The following is a 9,715-nucleotide window of genomic DNA, read 5'->3' on the forward strand; positions in this document are numbered from 1 at the left end:
TAGCTGTACATCTCATTTTATCAATATTCCAACTTCAAAACTACATCAAATACTCCCCATAAATTGTTTGGCTTATTCATAGGTTCAATATCTAGCTTCTTCTGAAAGTATAAATTCCATGTTCAATCCAATAATTTCCTTAGATGTTGAGCTGTTTCCCCATTTCTTTCAATTACACATCCTTGCCTTCTCCCTTTTACACCTCTTTCTCTCCCCTCTCCAAATCTCATTTTAGTTTGGATTAAACAAGGCCAAAACATTTGATCTCTGATTCTGTGGCATCTCTAAACTAGTTAGTTTGGCGGTAGCTATTGCTTTTCCGATCCAGCAGTTACTGCTCAGGAGCATGTTAAACTGAGACCTGAACTGTCAGGATCAACATTTGATCAGGATTAGCCATCAAAGAAAGGCAACCACTTACCAGGTCCCATGAGGAGAACTGGCTTTCAGAATAATGCTTTTCTCGAAGAACCATGACTAACACGTTGAAGGGGCAAAGCATGAAGCATAGAGCAGGTTCGACTTGTTAAATAGCAGTGGTGTGCTATGAGCAAAGACTATAAGGAGGAAACCAGATATAAAGATGTGGTATCAAGTGCAGGAAGCTGGAACAGGTACACAGCTGCTCATCTTTATTATAGTCTCTTGGACTCTGAATGAGGAACTAAATCCACAGGTGATTTTTGTCCAAAGTCTTCTAGGCCAGAGCAAATGAGTTAAGAGAAATGTTTATGCTATCTTAAAGGCTTCAAATACACACACACACACACACACACACACACACACACACACACACACACACACACACACAAACACACGCACAACATATATATATATATATATAATATATATATATATATATATATACAGAAATATACATACAGAAATATATAGATATAGATATATTTATTGAAGGACTTAGGTAAAGACAGATCAGCTCAAGTCTAATGTATGCTTAAGCCATGTGTGTATGAGTGCATTTTTTAATTGCATACTGCTGAGGTAAGCAAAGGGGAGAGGATGCTTAGAGTCTTTATGCCAAAAAAACTTCTAAATGTGCTCGCTCTCTAGTACAGGTGCTCTTATCATCACACAGTTGTTTTTACTAAGTACCAATTATACATGGTTGTGTCTGGGGCCAAGCACAGAGTCCATGACCTCTACCTTCTTGAGCCTCATTACTAGGCTCTTCAAAAAGGTTCCTCATTTGTTGTCCCTGCTATGAAGTATCTGCTCCCAGGAAATAGTTAGCATCAAGCAGCTGTTATTAATCTACTCTTTGAAGGATTTTCCTGGAAGCCAGTCACCTGCTGAGGTGAATAACTGTCCCGGTGGGAACAAAGCTAAGCACTAACCTGGCTTTCTCATTCCTTCATCTATCCTTAAGAATGCCTGAAATAAAATGAGTCACACATAGCTGAGAAGATACTGCTGCCTGCTTTCTAAGTAAAGAACGTGAGGCAGAGCACATTGCACAGACCCCAATACTCCACAAAATAATCTCATGCTGTAGTGCTTCCTAGTCAGCTGTGTGCTGATTCATGAGGAACTGGATGGCTCAAAACAAAACCTTTTCTTTTACTCTTTTACTCTTAAGTTCATGAAAGACAGTGTGTGGAGCGGCGGGGGGGGTGGTGATTCTCAAGGGGGAAGAACAAAATTTGACTTAAATTTTGAAAACATTCTCCTATTTTGGAGGAGAAAAACCTTCTTGAGCTTTCTCTCATTTAAGTCCTAATTTAAACTACCATCATTACTCCAGCACACATGGCTTCTACTGCTGCCATTTTGATAATTTCCCCTATCATTCTTTGTATAATAATATAAATACTATTCCAAAGTATGCAACCTGAAAACCTTGGAATACCTGAATCACACCCCTTATTGCCTGCTTATGAGTTCTGCAAAGATAGCTAAAAATAAATCGTTTGCACATTTTCCTTTGATAGATATATGCCTCTCTATTTGTGAAGTCTTTTTCATTACATTACAGCCATCTCTGCTTCTCTATGTGTTAATGCAAAAGGAGTTCAAGGGTATATGTCCGTCAGATAATTTAAAACACATCACACAGATACACACAGAAGCATGCATGTACTGCACAGAATTTATATATCAAGTATCCTCAACTTTTCTTCAACTTGTTATACAACCAAGAATGACCTTGAAATTCTTATTCTGCTGATACCACTGTCTGAGTTCTGGAATTATAGGCACACACCCAATATCAGATTTATGAGCTCTAGGGACTGCACTGAACTTTGTGCATGCTAAGCAATCATTCTACCAACTGAGCTGTATCCCCACTCTGAATATTTTCACACACACACCAAAACAGAAATGATTATATACACAGTAAAAATCTACATATCCACTACCTGACTCTACAGCTAATGTTATACAGATACCATTAAACTTCAAATTAGATGAATTTCACCACAGCCCTAGGCACATCTTACCATAGTTCCAAAACCCAGCCACATTCTTTGTTATATCCTACTGGGCATTAGATTTCTAGTTGCCACATGACCTCATTTCTTGTCCTTCTCCCCTGTTGCTGGTATCTGCACAGCAATTCTCATTTTCTTTAAACATGTGCATCTTCTTCATGAACAAGGGATTTTATTTTGGTAGGCTATTTCCTTCCCCCCTCTAGTTTCAGCTGAAGTACTCATCTTCAGAGACTTTTCTGCTCTATGTTTGCATCAAAAACACATTTCCTACCTAGTACCCCCCCACACACATGCAGTTACACTCTACCATAATGCCATAGCCATGTGCAATCAAGTGTGTTGGAGCAAGGAGACTAAAATAAAAACAACTGAGATCTGGATAATGTATTTGGCATGAAGTAACTGCATTTGTGTTTATGGTGCCCTTCTTTGTTGGGCACCATAAACAAAAGTGGATAGTAAATGTGGCCCTCTGACCATTGTAGAAGTAGTGGTAATCACAATGGAATTGTGTCTAAGACATTTTGCTCCAAGGCAAAGCAAGGGCTATACAGAGAGGGATATTTGAGGTTTCCTTATTGCATCAACTAAAAAATATGAAATATTCACAGATGCAGAATTGGTAGTGTTGCATTTACTCTACAATATTTCTAACCTATTGCAACTATTTTGAATATATCCTTTTAGGTTCAATTTGACATTTCTTCCAAATATTTTGGAGAATATTTTTTCTTTTTCATAACCTTCTTCACACCATGGAAAGCTTCAGGATAAAAGGAGAACTGTGGTGATTTTCCTACTAATTAGTTGCTCTTATTAAAAAGAGCAAGATAATTGATTTTAGGATGCACTACCCCTTATTAAGACCTAATTAAGCTGTATATCAAAGACTAATTAAATGGCATTATTCCATCTCACTGATGAGTCTTGATGCTCAGTGAATAGATTTGGGTGGTAGATGAATACTCTTGGAATAGATTTCACAGCCAGACAGATAAATATAGATGAAGAAGCTGAGTAAAGGGAATTTTCGATTATCTAAACCTAACACACTTATTGGTATTTCTTCAGCCTGACAGTTTGAAACGCACAAAATGAAACATTTAAGCACAAACTCAGCACTGTGGTAGGATGGAGAACAATGAAAGAGCAAGACTGGAAAGCTGAAAATTTAAATATGCCATTAATCCTTCTCAGGAAATGCTGACAGGAGTATTGGAGTTATTTGTTTATTTATTTACTGTTTTGATGAATCAAACTACTCAGCCTTGATGAACACTAGCAAAGAGCTCAATTATAGCAGTAATGGACATTTGAAAATCTGAGATCATTGATGAAGTTGCCTATGGCCACTCTTGGTAAGTTGTTTATTGAAGGCAGTGTCTGGGAAAGGAGAGGGGAGCCAGGTAAGACAGCATTATCATGGTAAGCAGTCCCCATACACTAGAAGCCCAAAAGTCAATAGAACTTTAGCCTAGCCAAATAGAAACTGCCCTTTAAAATATTTGAAGAATAAGAGCCATTAATAAGGGAAATGTTTTTCAGAATTTTATCATAATTAGAAATGAATATTTTCACCAGCAAATCAATCTGAAAGAAGTCAATATTTTACTTGACAAAGAAAATAATACACAAGTTGTTCAAATGTTATGTAAATCCAGCCATTGCTTAAATCCAATCAAGCTGACCTTGGAATAGCCAAGTCTGTGTTTTGTAGGCAATGCCTTGGTGACAACAGAAACTCATCATTTCACTCAATCTGTGAGGTCACAACCTCCTTGAATTTTAGTAGGTACTTCCTCAAATTTGTTGGCTCTCCATAATGCAGAAGCTTTTGAATAAATCACAAGATATTTGCAGAGAGTAATGATTTCAATATACAGCTTGGCTATATTTGATTGTCTTTAATAGTTACCTTCACTGGCAGTACAATAATTTGCAAACAATAACATCAGTCATATGTCAGTTTGCACTCATTACTGGCCAAGGTATAACCCCCAGAACCAATAATCTATACCACTAAACATCTCAATTAAATATCACTGTGCACTAAGTGCAGGTTATTCATTTGAGGCTGAACTCTTGCAACTGTAACATGTATTTTAAATTATCTGAAGGACAGCATTCCTTGAACTCCCTTTCTGTTAATAAACAGAGAAGTGGAAATAGCTGTAACATCACTAAGAAAGACTGAACAAATAGAGAACCAAATATCTGTCAAAGAGAAACAAGGAAACAATTTATTTTTAATCATCGTTACAGAACTCATAAGCAGGAGACAAAGGGTCTGACTCAAGTACTTGAAGGTTGTTGGCACAAGTAGCCAAGTAGACTCAGCAGCATATGTAATATTTATATTATCTTTTGGATAAAGCTCATACTTCCTTTTATTTTATGTAAGATTATGGATTTTAACATAATTTTGGATAATTATACACTATGCATCATTGCTGAAACACAATCAACTAGTAACAACAGCAATTCCTTCCTTTGTTTTATATTCCATGCTTATTTTTCTTAATAGAGGTGGAACATGAAGGAACAGTAAAGACAGAGGGTTTAATTAATCGCATGGGCTTTCTGCCTTAACAGGAGCAAATCTTTCATGAGCCCATATTATGAATCTACAAATCCATAAATCTAATCAACCACATTAATAAAATAGAAATGGAGACAAATTCATTAAATTCTTTGAGATCTTTTAAAGAACAATATTATCAATTTGCTGAGTGAAATGACAATTGATCATGGAAAGCCAAGACATTGCTGGAAATTTCCAGGCAATAATGACACTTGATGGTAAATGCAGATATTCAGCTCTGAAAAGTGATTCTATAATATTAAATGAATATATCCTTATCTATGGCCAAGGAAGTTATTACTTATATATTATATATTATAACCCTACAGGGGAACTCATGTGGAAACTGAAAGTCTCAAGGTGCTAAGGATAAATATTTCTTTGTAAGCAATGCCTTGATGTTAAAGACAAAAGAACCATAGCAGATATTGAGCACATTAAAAGAGAACACCTAAAGCATTAACATTTCAGCCAAAACTCTGAAGTATAATGTAATTCAAGCACATTAAGAATGGTTCATGAATCACAATGAAAATGGCTGATCAAAATACTCTCTGGGTTAGGGGAATTTACATCCACTTATGAGCAATTTAGGGTGTCTGCGGGTCCAAACAACAATCAAAGGATAATATGTATGATCTCCTCATGGCCACTGGCCTCTGCTTTGTGGCAGTGACAGATGAAATATGGATTTGTGCTTGATTGGTGGGTATTCACAGCTTGATGCAAGCCAATTGCCAACTCAGCACATGGAGGAGTTCTCAAGCCTTGCTGGTAACAATGTGAGTGGGTGGCACGCTATGTCCCAAAGACTTGAAGTCTCTTGAGGCAAATAATAAAATGACATAAAGCACAAGATATTTGAAAAAAAATTTTAATGTTTCTATTTTAATTACTTGGTAGAGTGAATTCATTTCTTTTAAATGTGTGAGAAGCATATTCCAGACACTGGATTCTTTATAAATTCATCTTTAATCTTTTCCTTTCTTTTTCTCTTTAATTACTTGTCTTATTTCTCCTCTTATTCAATGTGAGGTTACTTTTTAGATAACTTGGAAGAAAATGTGGTATTTTATAAAATATATTAATATAAAAGTATCTTAAAGTTTTAGACTCTGTTTTCCTTTTGGAAATTTCTTAAATAGTTTTCTCTCACTTTCTCCCTATAGAGAAAACTATTTAAGTGTAATGACGGCATTACACTGTTTTACTGATGTTTCACGTATCTTCTATGACAATGGCTAACCCCAGGGAATCCATAGCCTTTGTTGTTAAATGCAAAGTCATTTACTGATTGGATGCAAAATGCAAAAAAATGCTGTTTCTAGTATTGAATATTGGAGAATTAATATTTCTAAAATGTCTTAGCAGTGTCCATGATTGGACTGAGCAATTTCCTTATGCATGGGAGGCAATAGCAATGCATCTATGAGTCAAGAATATTCTGAGGTGTTTTTAATCTAACTCAAAGTGCAAAGCCCATTTTGTATGCAAAGCAACTTTTACACACAGGTATGAATTTAAACATATCCTATATAGCATTAAAACAAATACCTAATAATATTTGTCCTTATGATATATCTATGGTAGAAAGACACAAAAGTGATTCTCAATGACTATTTGTAGTCTTCTATTCTTGGAGGGGACAATAATCGTGGACAAGTTATGTGGTTACCTTTGATTAGATCATATAATATGAAAAAGTAAGACTTTTCACGTGTGAATAATGAAGTACCCTCTAAGTATATTAAACAAACTAACCAAAAATGAGATTATCCAAAGCAAGTAGGCTATTTACATAAGCTTCTTGACAGGAAGATAGAATTGATTCTTCAAGAAAGTAAATCTTGTCATCAACATCATGAGCTTCACAGGGTGAAGACAAGACTAATAAGATAAGGCCCAACCCAAGTCCATGTATTTATCATGTCCTAGTGAAATCTGACTCAGCAACCTGTCAGACAACCATTGAATCTTTAGGATAACTGATTCTTGGTTAAATTGCTAAATTCATGACTATTGGTTACACAGAAATAAAAATGGATTCAATCAAATTTCATATTTTCTTATGATTAAAATGCTGGTCAGAGTCCAGCAAATTGACAGCAATTGTGATACCCAGAGTCACAAGCTAAATTTCAAATACCAGAGCTGAATCACAAAAATATCATCACTATGATGCCAAATTTTTATAAAATCTTTTATTACTTTCAATTAGCATCTTATATCCACAAACTCTTTTAAAGTTTCAAAGCTAGTATTGTGACTATTTTGCCAATGATCAATTTGTCTGCTTATTTACTAAAAAACCCTTGAAGGCCAACTATATTTAGAATACAATGTAGGACATGACTCACATTAGTAACCAAAATCTATGTGGAGTCTCACCTCTGTGAATATAAGTGTGCGGGTTTGAAAAATCATGAAAATAAATCCAAATATCCGATGACATTCTCTCAATAAATATGTATTATGAAATACATGTTTTTGTCTTTAGGGTCAGTTGGAGGAAGTAAAAGTGAATATTAATTAGTCCAACCTTTAAAAACCATATTATTTAATATGAAAATGAAATTTGTATAGAAATACATAACTGATGAGAGGTAAATAAATACTCATATCATCAGAGATGTCATCTATGACATTATCAGAGTTGTAATCTATGACAGATCAGCATTCATTACCAGAATCAAAGATAGAAAGTGATGAACTCTACTAGGGCATCAGGGGAAGTCTTCAGAGGTCATATCAGACATGGAAGCTGGGAAGAAAACAAGCCAGGAGCCTTGTGTAAAAGAAATCTTGCAGGGAATTTGGTTTCTGTGCCACCGCCTTCCTCAAGAATGCCTGGGCGAAGGAGCCCGTGCTGGTGGTGTCTTTCTCAGTCTCGGACCTCGCTATAATTATGTCCATAATCAGCCCCTACACCAAGTATGCCTGCATGATCAACAGGGCCACACCCTACAACTACCCAGTGCCTGTTCATGCTTGATGTGTCCAGCCACCCCCAGGATTCTCAGGGCCTGCTTGGAATGGCTGAATAACCTGTGAATACTCCTGATGATGGAATGCTTCCCTATTGCCCCCCAAATGAAAATGTGAAAACCAAAAAAAAAAGGTTTTTTTTGAGGATTTTTTTAAAAGGAGTATCACATAAAGCAAAATTCTTGAAATATAAAGTAATTATTTGAAATTAGAATAACAAGCACAAACTGCATATAGATTAGTTCTAAGTCAGCTTTTCAATGTTAGAGATAGGAAGAGATGGAGAATAGTTCCAAGGCTTTTGGTTAAGACTGAAGCAGAAAGCCTTAGAATGTTAAAGAGAAGGAAATGATAAACACCTGTGTGAGCCTTTTATATAATTTTCAATATGACTATTCAAAACTGTGCTCATCCCTATCTTCTGTTATTCGTGATAGAGCAAAGGATGGGAAAGAAAGAGCACCCACATAAACAAGGTGAAAGCAAGTATAGTGCCTATTATTGGTCCTTCCTTGTTTTACACAAAATTTTCATAGGATTTAGTTCTTTTTATGTTTCTAGCTATGGGAAGCTAGATGGACTCCATCATTTCTGTGAAATGAAGTGACATTATTTTCAAAGGCTCTGTACTTATTTCATATGGGAAAATAAAGAATCAGATCAAAGAGTGAGAAATCAACCCTATCATGGTTCACAGAAAATTGAGTTAAAATTTTTACTTTGACTCAACATGAATTTTTCAAATTGTTTTTGAGATACAGAAAAATACTAAGTGGTGGTTGCTTTGACTTGTAGCCCCTGCCTAGAGCATAGATCTACTTGTCTGCATTGCTCCTTTGTAATAGGAAATTGAGGTCTTACAAAGGCTTTCATAATCATGATCAGTTCCAGAAACCACAGTATGGATGGGTTTTTTATTTTTGATAGGTATTTGTTGAAGATTTACTGTGTAGAAAGACTTTTATATAATTAGTTTGGTAAAGCAGATCTGTCTTTAGATAAGGTAGAAAGATACCAATTCAGGAAGCAATTCGAAGTAAGGAATAAGTAATTCACATCAAAGCAAATAAATACATTAATAACTTTATTAAAAGCCTATGAAGGCTGCTGTTCTTCTTTTGCAGAACAGAAGCCATTCATCATTTAGAATGTAGGTCTTTTTGGTTCCTTAGATGATGACTGCTAACACTCAAATTTCTTATAAAGTGTGGCATCTCCTGAGACCTTCCATAGCCCAGTGTCCATGATTCTGACCTGGACCAAGGCATTTGTCTCTAACCCTTTAATTCTCTTTTACAGTCCTCAGTTGTTAATGACCCTGGGATCTTAATTCATTTGATTTTTAAAGCAGATTTTCACTATTAAGAAATTTAAATATTGACGATGAAAACATTAATGTCATTTACTTTTGCACTGTGTTGGGCCATATGAAATTAATCATTCAAATCATGCTCTTCTATTTCATCATATTATTTTCATTATAAATGTTAAAACTCTTGTATCTTATTCTGAATTCTAATAACTATAAGCTATATCCAAAATGACCAAAGAGCCATCTTTACATTTTAAAAACTCTTCACGTTCAGTTACAACAGAAGACAAGGCAATTACAAATACATCTTAATGAAAAACAATGTGAGGACTTTAGCTCATAAGAGAAGTTTTTATATTTTAATAAGGAAATATCTTAATCACT

At 35.3% G+C, this 9,715-nt stretch overlaps 1 pseudogene; it reads left to right on the top strand.

Moving 5' to 3' along the window:
* Positions 1-546: 546 nt before the first annotated feature.
* LOC113836630 lies at positions 547-8,085 on the top strand (annotated as a pseudogene).
* Positions 8,086-9,715: the final 1,630 nt, after the last annotated feature.

Source organism: Cricetulus griseus, chromosome 7 (assembly GCF_003668045.3).
Source record: "Cricetulus griseus strain 17A/GY chromosome 7, alternate assembly CriGri-PICRH-1.0, whole genome shotgun sequence".
NCBI classification, from domain to species: domain Eukaryota; kingdom Metazoa; phylum Chordata; class Mammalia; order Rodentia; family Cricetidae; genus Cricetulus; species Cricetulus griseus.